We start from the raw sequence: 14203 nt of genomic DNA, 5'->3' as shown, positions 1-14203 counted from the left end.
AATATACCGTCTTCAACTCTCGAATCGATTCAACTTCCAGTTTGTTCCAAACCAAATTCTTCAACCCAACTCTGAAATATGAAACATACGGATTCGATGTCAATCTATTAACTCAAACAAACCCGGAAATCAAACCGAAACAAAACAACCGATAATCCAAAACTCGATTTCGACGGCATAACGGCTATAAACGGTCAAACCAACAACCTCCAATCAATAATCATCAACAATACAATTCAACCTAACTACCAATCCAACAAAACACAACCAATTCAAACTAAAATCCAAAACCCCATTTTCGAAATTATGCCCCAAAAATCATTTAAAATCCAAACTTTGTTCTTTTTCCAAACCGACTTCGAATACACGGTCTATGCTAGTTCAAGAACATCATACCCGAAAATTATCAAATTCTGACAACCCAACCAAAATCAAAGTTCGTGGATCGTAGCAAAACTTACGGTATAACAGAGCTCTCGCTGCCGTGATCGTTAATCTGCCTTCAGAATTAAATTCCAACAGACGGATCGACCGAAAACTGAAATCACAAGGCTTGAAGTCACGTTTTTCTTCAACAATGGAGGAGAGAGGCGAGCCGAGAGAGAGAAGAAGAAATTGGAGAAGGAATGGGTTGAAAAGTCAAAAAGGGCTTATAAATATCTAACAATTCCATAATTAGCACTCTAGTCCCTGAAATTCTGAAATTTGCAAAAAAGACCCCGATCAAAATCAATTCGGTTCTTGAACTCTGAAAACTCTGATTATCTCAATTAAACTGAATTAAGATAAATTTGGGGCGTTACAATTCTCCCCATCTAAGAATAGATTTCGTCCTCGAAATCAAAACGGTTCAATCTCATAAGAACGAGATAGAGTCAAAACTGCAATAAAGATTCTTCTCTCAGGACTGACTCTGAATTTGCTATTCCAACCAAACTCTGTTCTTCTAACTGCTTCTCCAAATCTGTATCGGCTCATCTGAACAAACACAACTGAATCGGTTTGGCTGTGAAGCTACTACTCTGTTCGGTCATACTCTGAATCAGTCGTCTCATGTAATTCGTCACTTCAATAAATTCAGTCTCATCAGCTAAAGAGCAAAAGAAATTCTGATATGTTAATCCGACAACAAGGATCTGGTTATAATCCGCATCACAAGACGGGAAAACACTTCACAAAAACCAGAAAGAGACGGAATAAAACAAGTCTGTAGGCAACCTCGCCCATCATCTCCGGACTCTAATGAGATTCAAACAATCTCAGAGACGATTTCTCTCTTTTCTCATCTCTGACAAATCTTTCTGAAAGTCAAAATCTTCAGAAATATTTGATCTTTCCGATCAAAATACAAAAGTCTGCATCTAAAATCTGAATAGTTTGACCACTTAGTCCAAGTCCCCTTCATTCTTGACACACCATCATCAACTGCTCGTAAACCTCGAACCAAATCTGGTCCCAAAACAGGTGATTCAGAAGAAGAACCATCCAAATACCATAGAGGTTTTCAATTCTGCCCGCACAACTCGTCAAAAGATTCCATCTAGATAATCATCTGATAGTTTTTGTTGTACAAGAACTTCATAGAAGTTAGCGACACTCTTCAGCTTGTGCAAGAGTCAAGCACCATGATTCATATTTCCCCCTCCCAGGATCAGAGAGTTTCATATCTTCCTCTCATTTGAACCTTGGACCTTCGGGATTGGTACCATGATTTACCAAGTCTGGTAAAAGTTGAGCTTAAGAGAAGGCATAGACTGCTCATACAAAAACTTTTTCTAAACAGCAGGCAAAGCCTCTAAATCCATATCATTTGTCCTGGCTGTCCGTCGTTCTGAGGATAATCACTGAACTCAGATGTACTACACTAACAAAAGTCTCTTCGAAGACTAAACCAAAAGAAAGACCATAACCAATATTTCTACCTAAAATGACCAAATTTGACATTCAATAAATCTGACAAAAGTTCTGACAGAAACACTAACATATGATCATGTCTGAGAACCATTCTGTAGGGAAAACAATAGCAGATTCATCAATCGGCCATACAAACTCGGATGGCAATTCAAACTCAGACTGACCGATAGCTTTGCGACAACACCTATCGAATGTTCCCAATTCTATTCTGAAATAAATAAACGGTACAACCGAAATCAGATCTCTCTTTCAGCTACCAGCTGTGGACAGTCCAGATTATCAGTAGTTATTCTTTAAGCTTCCTTCTGCATCTGTTCTGAAAAGATCAATTCCTCAATCCTCTAAATATCCGTCTGTCATCTGAAAGAATACTGAATAACTCCAAAGTGCCGATCTCTAGATACTCTGCTTTCCCTAAACATCTGGCATAACAGAAACAATTACTCACAATATACGATCTCTGCACTGAACTGAAACGCGAACTGCTAACTCAATCTGAATTTCTTCAACGGATTCTCATATCTGCTTCAAACTCAAAATCGAAACTGTATCAATCACAATCAAAGAGAAATACCGATGGTAGATAAAATAAAAACACATCTTTCAGCTCAGAGCAACAGCTGTTGCATTCAATATCTCCGGAAGGAAAGGGTTTCCAATCAAAATTCCTCAGTACTTCTAATCATCTTCTCTTTCTTACCCTCAGTGTGTATGGCAAAATTATTACTACAGTTTCCAATATCAGGGAAATTTCGGAAATTTCCTCATAAGAAAAGCAACACAGATCTTCTTAATCAATAAGATCGCGACGAGTTTAAAGTCCAGATTCATACATTGAGTCTCGAGCGTCTTCCGCTGTCTCGATGCTCAAGCTAATAATCGATTCTTCCGAATAAGAATATGCCTCAAGTCTCAATAAGAATAAGTGCAAGGCACCGTAAGGTATTCAATATATAAGAATAAAGAATTCAGAAGCGCTGGTCAATCTCTTCTGCAATCAATAAGCACTGTTCTCATAAGATGAAGTCCAAACAGAAGAACATACTCTGCGAAGTAATCGGCTTCACAAACGATAAGAATCCCTCGAACAATCAGGGATAGAATTCAAAAATCTTCCAATCTCAGATAAGGACGTCGATCTAGATCATCAAATCGAGGAAGACAACTTAATCCAAACAGAATTCAGGCATCAAAGAATAGCATACAACTGCTTGGTACCACAATCCGACATACGATTCTCAAAAGCTCTGAAAGATCAGTACAATTCTACAAACGAATGTGAAATCCACCGATCGAATACTCACGAATTCATCTAATCTCTCTGATAGGTTTAGTCCAAAGGGCCTATAATACTGAAGACGAGTTACAATTCAACGGTACTACAACAAAATCAACGCGGCCATACCTTATTTCAAATCCAGTCTTCCTTACTTCTTTCTTACTAACTCTCTGCTGATGATGTCTGATCTCAAGTCGTTGCTGAAATCAACCTCATAAATCAGAGGCAATACCGGAATCTTATCTGGAAATACCATCAAACTCCCTAACCACTGATTTATCACTCTATATGGGCTAGATTCTAAGACATCAACTGCATACAAATAGAATTCCTCCGCAAAATTTCTGAAATCAAACGATCATACAATAGACAATAGCAAAGAATCCTGAATCAAAATTTCTTACCGGAGGATTTCCACTCGTCTATTGACTCGGATCTAAATCTGACAACTTTCCAAAACTTAAACACGTTTGCCTTGTACTGAATAAAGCAACTAAACAGATAATAAGAATCTGATAACTGAAGTGCACTACTTCTTTGTCCCTACCAATTCCCATCAATTCTGACTTTGGAGATTCTGAACTGACTCTCCTGAAATCCATTTCTTTTCTCAAATAGAACAAAAGAAACTACGGAATGCAAAACTCAAAAGCAGATTGTGCATCCTAGTAATATCCTCAGTTAAGAAATAAGGAGCGTAACAGAACAATCAGAATAAGAGTATAAAATCATACTCAACGGTTACCTGCTGTGTCATCATCGGGTGCAACACAAGTCTGCGGATCCTCGTTCAGAGCAAGATTCAATGTCTGTTGAATCGGAGGTTGATTCATGATTGAAGAGCCTCTAAGTTGATTCTGGTGCGGCGGCTGAAAAGAGTGAACCACACGAGCTTGTCTCTCCTGTTGAACCATCGGTCTAAAAGAACTCCCCGACTGAGATCCAATGGTATAACGCTGAGGACATCTCCTAGCAAAGTGTCCTGGAAAATGGCAGATATTGCAGCATCCAGAAATTCCTAGACAATTCTCACTGAGGTGTTGACCTCCGCAATTATTACAAGTCACACCGGAAGATCCTGAACTATGTCCGGAACCAGATTGTTTCGATCCGCTGGAGCTAGAATAACTACTCCCATACTTCTTGAATGACTGCCCTCTCGGTTGCAAAGTACTTCTAGGGGTACTTCCTCTGTATACGGTCGGTTTTTGGAACGGAATCTGTCTGAGAAATTCAGCTTTAAACAAACTCCACAAAACAACCAAACCTTGATTCTCTAATGCCTTCTTCCTAGAAATTCACCAACTTTTGGCAGTCGTTTGTAGTTGGTACATAACTAACCGAATTCTACGGTCATCGTTGTATTCTAGAGAATCAAATAACTGGTCGATTTCTTCTAACCAATTTACACATTCCACCGCATTCTCTGCATTCCTCCGGGTTGGGGGTTGAAAGGTCCGGAACCTCATCAACAAGCCTTCCATCGGTGTCAGTGTAACGTCCATTCTTCTGTCGTGGAACAACTTCGTTCAATCGAATTTCGATGCGGAATAATTCTTGTTCAAAATTCATCGAGGAATACATATCTCAAATTCGAGAGCATTAGGACACAAACATCTCAATCTCAAGCTCAATCATCTCGTGTCCATAATCTCTATTCAATAATTTTCTTCTATCTCAGAAATATTCAATTGCAATAGAGAAACAATTACATTTTATATTCCAAATAATTCATGCTCTACAATTTAAATCACAAAATCATGCAATTCAAATAATCTTCACATAATAGGCATGCTCGCATGGAATCTAAACAAATCAATAAAATAATTCAAACACATGCGAGAATTCGATTCATGCGGACTCGATCTACCCCGCTCACTCTAATTTGGTCCAAGAAACTTATCGCTCTGATACCACTTAATGTGAGACCTCGTTTCTAATATTCTAAACTCGAATAAAAACTTCAATCGAACAAAAGAGTAGAGGAAACGAAACAAAAATTTTTTTTCGGATGAATAGTGCCGCGCTCGATCCTACGAGTTCGTAGGATCGAGCGCACCCAAAATGCGCTAGGTGCTGGTAAATAGTGCTGCGCTCGATCGCACGAACTCGTGGGATCAAGCGCACCAATTTCTGCGAAGTTGCTGCCTCAGCAATTTAAGGGCCGCGCTCGATCCGACGAATTGCGCGATCGAGCGCGCCCTCTGCCCAGAAAAACATCAGAACAGGGCAGGATTTCAACCATTCAGACACCAATCAAAACTCCAATCTAAAACATGCATCTTACAACACAAGATAGTTATAAAGTTATACATCTAATCCAACTAATAGAACATGATTTCAATCTTAGTTTACAATCCAAAATATAAATCGAGTTCGAATTACAATTCGACTTCTAGAACACAAAGGCCTCACTCTATCACTCGACCACCTAGCCATGCGATCTCTGACTCGGTCCTGCCCCACCTGTTGCCAAGCACACATACAAAGACAAGACAACAGCCGGATAATTCGGTGAGAATAATATTCCCAGTAAAAGAGACTAACATGCAATCTAACATAAACATATCACAACATGATATGCATCAACTTCCACATAATATATCAACTCAAGATATACATAAGAAATTCATTCAAATGCGGAATTAAAATGATATGCATGACTTTAAAAATCTGGGATTATCAAGTCTGGATAATCAAAAGGTAAAGGTTCTCTTCTCTTATTTGGGATCCCGAGGATAAAATATCACCAACTCACCGACACTCCCGATCGAGGTGGACGGTGCATATTTTACTCCTCTAGATTCTGGCCACCTATAGAGAGTGTTTCTCGACAATTGGTAGAAATCTGCTAACCAATGTCACTCAACTATAGTCCACAGAACATCTAACTCTTCTGGGCCTCTCTTGCCCGCAAAACAAAGGTAATTGACTCAATATGAATGCAATGCAAATCAAAACTCATTCAACTGATTCAAGTAAAACAATAACATATAATTCAAGTAGCATGCAAGTATGTGATTTTCCATAGGACACTCGAATCATTCTGGATTCGAGTTAATCGTCCTATTCCATTCCAAAGTCGTCTTTTACCTTTTCAAGTTCGTCGGGGATTCCAATCTGAAAATGACACGAGCTAAATCAATATTTAACCAAATCAAAACAAATCAAAATGGAGAAGCTCAATAATATACCATCTTCAACTCTCGAATCGATTCAACTTCCAGTTCGTTCCAAACCGAATTCTTCAACCCAACTCTGAAATATGAAACATACGGATTCGATGTCAATCTATTAACTCAAACAAACCCGGAAATCAAACCGAAACAAAACAACCGATAATCCAAAACTCGATTTCGACGGCATAACGGCTATAAACGGTCAAACCAACAACCTCCAATCAATAATCATCAACAATAAAATTCAACCCAAATACCAATCCAACAAAACACAACCAATTCCAACTAAAATCCAAAACCCCATTTTCGAAATTATGCGCCAAAAATCATATAAAATCCAAACTTTGTTCTTTTTCCAAACCGACTTCAAATACACGGTCTATGCTAGCTCAAGAACATCATACCCAAAAATTATCAAATTCTGACAACCCAACCAAAATCAAAGTTCGTGGATCGTAGCAAAACTTATGGTATAACAGAGCTCTTGCTGCCGTGATCGTTAATCTGCCTTCAGAATTAAATTCCAAAGGACGGATCGATTGGAAACTGAAATCACAAGGCTTGAAGTCACGTTTTTCTTCAACAATGGAGGAGAGAGGCGAGCCGAGAGAGAGAAGAATAAAATGGAGAAGGAATTGGTTGAAAAGTCAAAAAGGGCTTATAAATATCTAACAATTCCATAATTTGCACTCTAGTCCCTGAAATTCTAAAATTTGCAAAAAAGACCCCGATCAAAATCAATTCGGTTCTTGAACTCTGAAAACTCTGATTATCTCAATTAAACTGAATTAAGATAAATTTGGGGCGTTACACTAACTTAATACCATTAAATAATTAAATGTCTTCAATTATTTAATAGGTATCAAATTGCATTAACGATTTTTGGAATCCCTTAGCTTTCGACCTATTGGATTATCACTATCAACATGTATTCAATTTCATATGTCTATAGAAATTGTAAATCCATGAACTATGTTATCTTTTCCTATCATGAATTTTTCTTTCGAAACAAATCACGATATAAAATATTGTAGAAGTTAGCTACGCTTCAACAATTCCAAGCAAAAACAATAACATAATTAAACACTCGTCAAAATTCGAAGATCAATATTAAAGAGTCAAAATTTGGGGTCGGTCCCCTAAATCTCAATAAAAAGAGTTTAGCTACACATCAAATCCATGAAAAACATCTAAGTTCATAAATAATACTAAGAATTAATCTAGAGAAAGAGTTTTTGGAACAAAAATAAACGCTATCGGCCAATTCTTCAAGTTACTCCTTACGTCTCTCGTTCTCTTCAGTTGTAGCCGTCAAAAGATGCCTCTTCCAACCCTAATCTCGAATTTTTTATATGATAAGAGTCCTCACACTTTGTCCTTCCTTTTTTAAAATCCGAGAAAATATTTCTTTGCTGAACAGCGTATCGCGCCTAGGTGGAAAAAGTTCTGCCTCCATCTTGTTATACTATTGAAATCCCGCCTAGGCGGAAAACGTTCTGCCTCCGCATTCTTCTCTTCGGCGATTCCCGCCTAGGCGATAAAAAGTACTCGCCTAGGCGGATAAACTTATGTCCCATATCTTCAAATTGTTCATTCCCTAGCTTCGATTTCAGTTTTTTTCCCTGCCAAAAACCTTAAATCCATGAGTAGATACCATAAAACTCAAAAACTCAAATTTTAGACAAAAACACGGAATATTCAAAATTCTCACGCTTGATAACGACCAATTTGACCCCTTTTTAATGAAATTTCTCGGTTATATCATGAATATGACATGGATACAATGCATTTTACTCATAATAACTTTTCTAATATGCAGTTGATATTAGGTGATGTGAATATTGTAGATGTTGAGTTAATTAGAGATGATGTAGAGGGCTTAATGGTTGATGTTCTTCCAGATGTGGAGAATGAAACTAATGATGAAAGTCTTTGATTTTTGGGATTTTTTTCATAATATTGAAATTTTCAATACTGTTTTTTGGCAGATTTGAGATAGTGCTCTGATATTTTTTTTATGGCTTATTAATGTATTTGTTGATGTTCATTCTAGTTAGTTTCTGCTTTTGATCATGTACCTTGCTATTGGTGTGGTTATTTTCTTTTCCAACAAGGATACATTCAGGGAGGTGGAGACACATAGAATTGTAATCTAGGATGGTTAGTTATGTGCTGGATTTACAATAGAATTGTAAAGTGTCATAGAAGGATGGCAAAGTGGGTACGTGCTTGGCCAAGATATGACGATAGCTCAATTTCTTGTTGCTGATATTGATAACTATGTTTTTTTTGTTGCGTGGTTCTTAACTATCTGTTAGCAATGTAGTTATTATCCATTTTTTACTTTAAGCAAAGAATTATGATCACAAGCCACGTTCTGGTTATGATAATGATTTGCGTTTTATGATGGTTTTTATACTATTTTGAGTTAAGTGTGTCTATGCAGTCTTTATTTCTAGCCACAGTATTGAGATTGCTTTGGAAAGGGAAAGATAAACTAATATAAAAAATAGCTTTATTTATAGCCAGTCTTTGTTTTGTTTTTTGGAAGGAGAGTCTTTTTCTCTATATGGTACTCTATCGATCTGCACTACAATTATATTGCATTTGGCCTTGTTGCTCTTGTCCTCTTGCACGAATGACTTGAAGCATTGGAAGACTAATTAATCTCTCAATTACCGACGAAAAAGAGCCCAAGAATTGAATATTCACTTCTTTAAGTTGGTGTTGTGCAAAGTTTAAAAAAAAAAAAAGTTGGTGTTGTGCAAGGAGCCAACGTTACAGAGATTATTTTATTGCACCATTATTATTTAATAATAATTGATTTCAATCAATTTTGTTTTATTTTTGTTTTTTGTTTTTTTAATCATCTTCCAAACACTTTATTTTGTGAACATGAGAACAACATTTGGGTCATATAGATGAACAGAGAAATGACTATTAAATAGTATGGGTGTTCATCGATAGGTTCAGTTTGGTCATCGTTTTTTTTATTTCGGTTTTCAGTTTTACTAGAGGCGGTTATAAACCACTTCGAATCCTGTAGGGTAGCAACATCAATGGTGTTCAGAATTGTTGGATCTCGGATCTCGATCGTGTACAAGACGCAGCGGAAGTTTAAAATTAATTTTGGCGTTCAAAATTTTCTTGGACACTCGTATGGTTTAAATAAATATACGTAGGGTGTTTCAAGAATTTTACCTATCAATCTAAATATATTGATGATGGCTCCAACTATTTCAAAATAATTTCGTAAATAGCTCTTGTTGTATTTCCCTACGAACAATCAACTGGAGTTTCACCTTTCTTTAATCTTCGAATCAGGTACACGACCGGATTTTCTGTTCCTCTTCTAAATTGCACTTAAAAAAAGAAGAAATTTTTCCGTTGAAAAATTAACAAAGAAAAATACTGGAAGGAAGAGAGCTTCGAACAATTCGAGCAGCGGAGAGAAGAAACAATTTCTTCCCCTTATCATTATCTGAGACTCTCCCCAATCAATTGAAATATTGATTGGGGTGCTCCTCAAAATATAATATATATATATATATATATATATATAATAATAATAATAATAATATAATTAATATGTGTTGGCCAATAATGGCCGACACTATTAATATATATATTATTAATATATACATATTATTATAAACAATATATAATTTTATGAGTCTTTAAAATCCAAGTCCAACTTGGAAAAATTAATTAAACCCTTTTAATTAATATTGCTCTCAAAATTTCTATAAGCCTTTATAAATAATTTATAAGCTTATCTATCGATCCAGTCAAATTTATTTCTCATAAATTCAACTCTTTGATTTATTATCTCAACGGAAACAGGAAAACCAGTACTTGTGTAACACTCAATGGTTCAGGGATACAACTAGTTGTGGGTCCAGGCTTACATGAGTTATTTATTTCCTTAGTTAAGTAGATTTGAGATATTGTTATGCTTAATTATAATATTCGCTTATCTCATATCTAACTTATCTTTTCTTATTTATGTAGATTTGATATGATCAAATTTTGAGGTATCTCACGCCTACAAGGAAACTAATACAAGAAGGATCTTGCCTATATATTGAGTTGGGCGTGCAAAAAAAAAAAAAGAGGCCGAGAGAACAACTAACATAGAGTTGTGTGAGAGCTTCACGTACGTACTTTGAGGGAAGAAACAAAGATCTTCTGAAGCTCGTATCGGTCGTGATTACTTGATGCTTTAAAGAACACTTGAAGATCAAGGATGAAAGAGTGTTTAGTCTCTACGAGTTTTTGTATCAAGATTTTCAACTCCTTGTTTTAGTTTTTTATTCTATTTCATATAGAATTTTAAGAGTTGTTTTTATGGTTTATTTTCTCACATGTTAAGAGAAAAAGTGTTTTTACAATAATCACTAGTTTTAGGGTTTGTAAAACTCTTTGATCGTTTTCCAGTGAAAGTTTTGTCCTGAGGCATTGCAAGAGTATTTTATACTCTTGCATAATTATTCTTGAGTCTGTTTATTTGGTTGCTAGTATATTTTATACATGCTTTAATTATTTTCCGCTGCGTATTACTAAGGTGTTATTGAAGATATTGTCAGCACTTTGTGACAACACCTCAAACTGGTTATGTGCAACCCCTATTCCCTTATAATTATTTGAATAATCTTACGTTGGATCATATGATTCATGGATCATGTAATGGATGAAAATTTAAGAAAAATATTTCATAAAACATAAAATTTGTTATTATCATTATGATAATCATAAATAACTAATTATAATATTTAATTTAATTTTATGTGATGATTGAATCTCTTCTACTGCCCATCACACACGCAAAGTTCTCTTGCAATAAATAACTAATTATAATATTTAATTTAACTTTATGTGATGATTGAATCTCTTCTACTGCCCATCACACACGCAAAGTTCTCTTGCAATCTTCTGAAGTGCATTTCTCAATCTTGCTTTGTTCCATACTTTTTTCACATCGCAGGCAAAACCCACCAACGCAAATTGCTCTATTTGGGCAATATCTTATACACTGAACGTCATGTTTGCATCTTGGCCCCAAGAATCTTGCGTTGGATGGCATAAAACCTGTCAGAATTTATTACGTAAACTTGTTAGTACATAAATATGATTTCGTTAATTATAAAATTACATAACCAAACAATATTTTTTTCCGCATCGTATTTTTGTTTTGATGTCACTTGGTGGATATATGAACAATTTGTAAATTCGTGAAATAAAATTATATAAAGAAAGAGACCGACCGACACCAATCAGAAGGAGAAAGACGAGGAATAGCACATGGGAAGATGGGGACTTGTCCATTGATTAACTAAGTATATTTGTTATATAAAATTACAATGGAAACAAATATTATGTGCACTTTGTAAAGAAGAGAAGGGGTTTTTATACTGAAAGAATTAAAGCAATTGAGAAAATTTTTTACATTTTTTTATATCTTAAAATATTGTACGTAGATTATGATGTAAAATATATTGTGGAATTGGGAAAATTATGTATAATAATTGGGAAAATGTTTTGAATTTTCTTTTCCTAAAATATTGTACGTAGATTATGATTAAAATATATTTTGGAAATTTTAAAATAGCTAAATATTTAGTGATGAAATTATTGAAATTAGTCAAATGAATAAAATTTGATTGTTAATAATTTTAAGAAATTGAGAAAATATTTTAAATTTTTTTATATCTTAAAATATTGTACGTAGATTATGATTCAATATGTAAAATATATTGTGGAATTGGGAAAATATTGTATAGTAATTGGGAAAATGTTTTGAATTTCTTTTCCTAAAATATTGTACGTAGATTATGATTAAAATATATTTTGGAAATTTTAAAATAGCTAAATATTTAGTGATGAAATTATTGAAATTAGTCAATTGAATAAAATTTGATTGTTAATAATTTGAATTTGAAAATACAAAATTTTAGATATAAATTTCAAATGAATTTTTTTTAGAATTTTGAATATATTAAATTACCTAATAAATTAATTAACAATATAAGAACGCAAATTTTATATTTAGGGGTGTTCATCGGTCGGTTCGGTTTTAATTTGTCTAATTTCGGTTCGGTTTTTCGGTTTTTGGTTTATAAAAAATGTAATCCGAAATCAAACCGTTCTACTTCGGTTCGGTTTGATTTTTGTACTATAATGGATCGGTTTATACGGTTCGGTTTTGTCGGTTTGATCATTAATAATACATAACATAATAAAAGAAACATAAATTTTATTCAACATGTAATTTAAATCCCCCAACACACAACTTAAAGTTATAGTCATAGAGTGAAGAAACAAAAAAAATAACAAACAATAGAAGGACAAACATTCAACCACAGTTTTATAATATTTTAAAAAAACAAAAAAAATTTTGCTACGGTTATTCTGATTTTGATAGAATTATGAAAATTAATAATATAAATACATTGTAAAATATAATATGTTTTTTTTACATGATTTCTTAGTAAAAATATTTAAAAATAAAGTTTAAATGACTTACATAAACAACAATCAATTAATCAACTATAAATTACATAAACAACAACAATAAATAAATAAACAAAAATCAACTAAAAATTATTCAAAATGATTATTCATTCACTAAATATCATCTTATAACATATATAATGTAAATATAAAATATAAATAAAATTATTAATCTAATTAAATTTTGGTTTTTTCGGTCGGTTCGATTTGACATATATAATCCAAAACCGAACCAAATAAACTTCGGTTTTAATATTTATATACGAATTAAAAAATACGGTTTTCGGTTTGGTTAGGTCTATGATTTTTTCGGTTTGGATTTCCGATTTTTTTGGTTTTATCCGAAATATGAACACCCCTATTTACATCAATGAATTTCAGTAATTTCCAAACATATTTTGTTAATATCAATTTGACAAAGAGCCCGTTTGATTTCAGTAGTATTTTTAAAAAAAATAAGTGCTTTTTTAGTTGCTTTTAAAAGCATTTTTTTTAAGTAAAAGTAAAAAATAATTTTGTGTTTGAGTATATAGATTGACCGAACTCTTTTAAATTTGAGTTATAAAAAAAGCATTTGAAAATCTATAAATATGAGCTTTTAAAAAAACATTTATTTTAGCTTAATTATGTGCTTTTAAAAGCAGTTAAAATTTATCCAAACACATTTGAGATAATAAAATCACTTTAAAAAAAAAACTTTTTCTCTTTTTTCTATTGAAACCAAACACACTCTAAAGCTATAAATGTTCATAGATACGCAATTTCATTTCTTTATATTGTGGTGAATGGTAATCTCCCAATTTGTTTCTAATAATTTACAAACATATTTTGTTAATATCAATTTGACTAAAGCTATAAATGTTCAAAGATACGTATTTTAATTTCTTTATATTGTGGTAATCTCCCAATTTGTTCTCATAATAAGAATGGACACTTTTGAAAAATTAAAGAAAGGTAATTGACAATTGTGGGAGGAGAAAGACGAGGAATAGCACATGGGGAGATGGAGACTTGTCCATTAATTAACTAATTATATTTGTTACTAAAATTTCTATGGAAACAAATATTACGTGCACTTTGTAAAGAATAGAAGGAGGTTTTATACTGAAAAAAATTAAAGCAATTGAGAAAATATTTTAAATTTTTTATACCTTAAAATATTGTACGTAAATTATGATTCAATATGTAAAATATATTGTGGAATTGGGAAAATATGCAAAATTTATTGTGGAATTTGGAAAATATTGTATAGTAATTGGGAAAATATTTTAATTTTATTTTCTTAAAATATTGTACGTAGATTATGATTCAATATGAAAAA

The 14203-nt window shown here is 33.5% G+C and overlaps 1 long non-coding RNA gene across 1 annotated transcript; it reads right to left on the bottom strand.

Moving 5' to 3' along the window:
• Positions 1-11078: 11078 nt before the first annotated feature.
• LOC140894519 (uncharacterized) lies at positions 11079-11759 on the bottom strand. Its single transcript, XR_012153850.1, has 2 exons — positions 11637-11759; positions 11079-11460 (listed from the first exon to the last, which is right to left on the bottom strand). It is a non-coding gene; the product is annotated as an uncharacterized lncRNA (long non-coding RNA).
• Positions 11760-14203: the final 2444 nt, after the last annotated feature.

This window comes from Henckelia pumila, chromosome 4, assembly GCF_033568475.1.
Source record: "Henckelia pumila isolate YLH828 chromosome 4, ASM3356847v2, whole genome shotgun sequence".
NCBI lineage: Eukaryota > Viridiplantae > Streptophyta > Magnoliopsida > Lamiales > Gesneriaceae > Henckelia > Henckelia pumila.
This window is presented reverse-complemented; position numbering and strand designations above follow the sequence as displayed.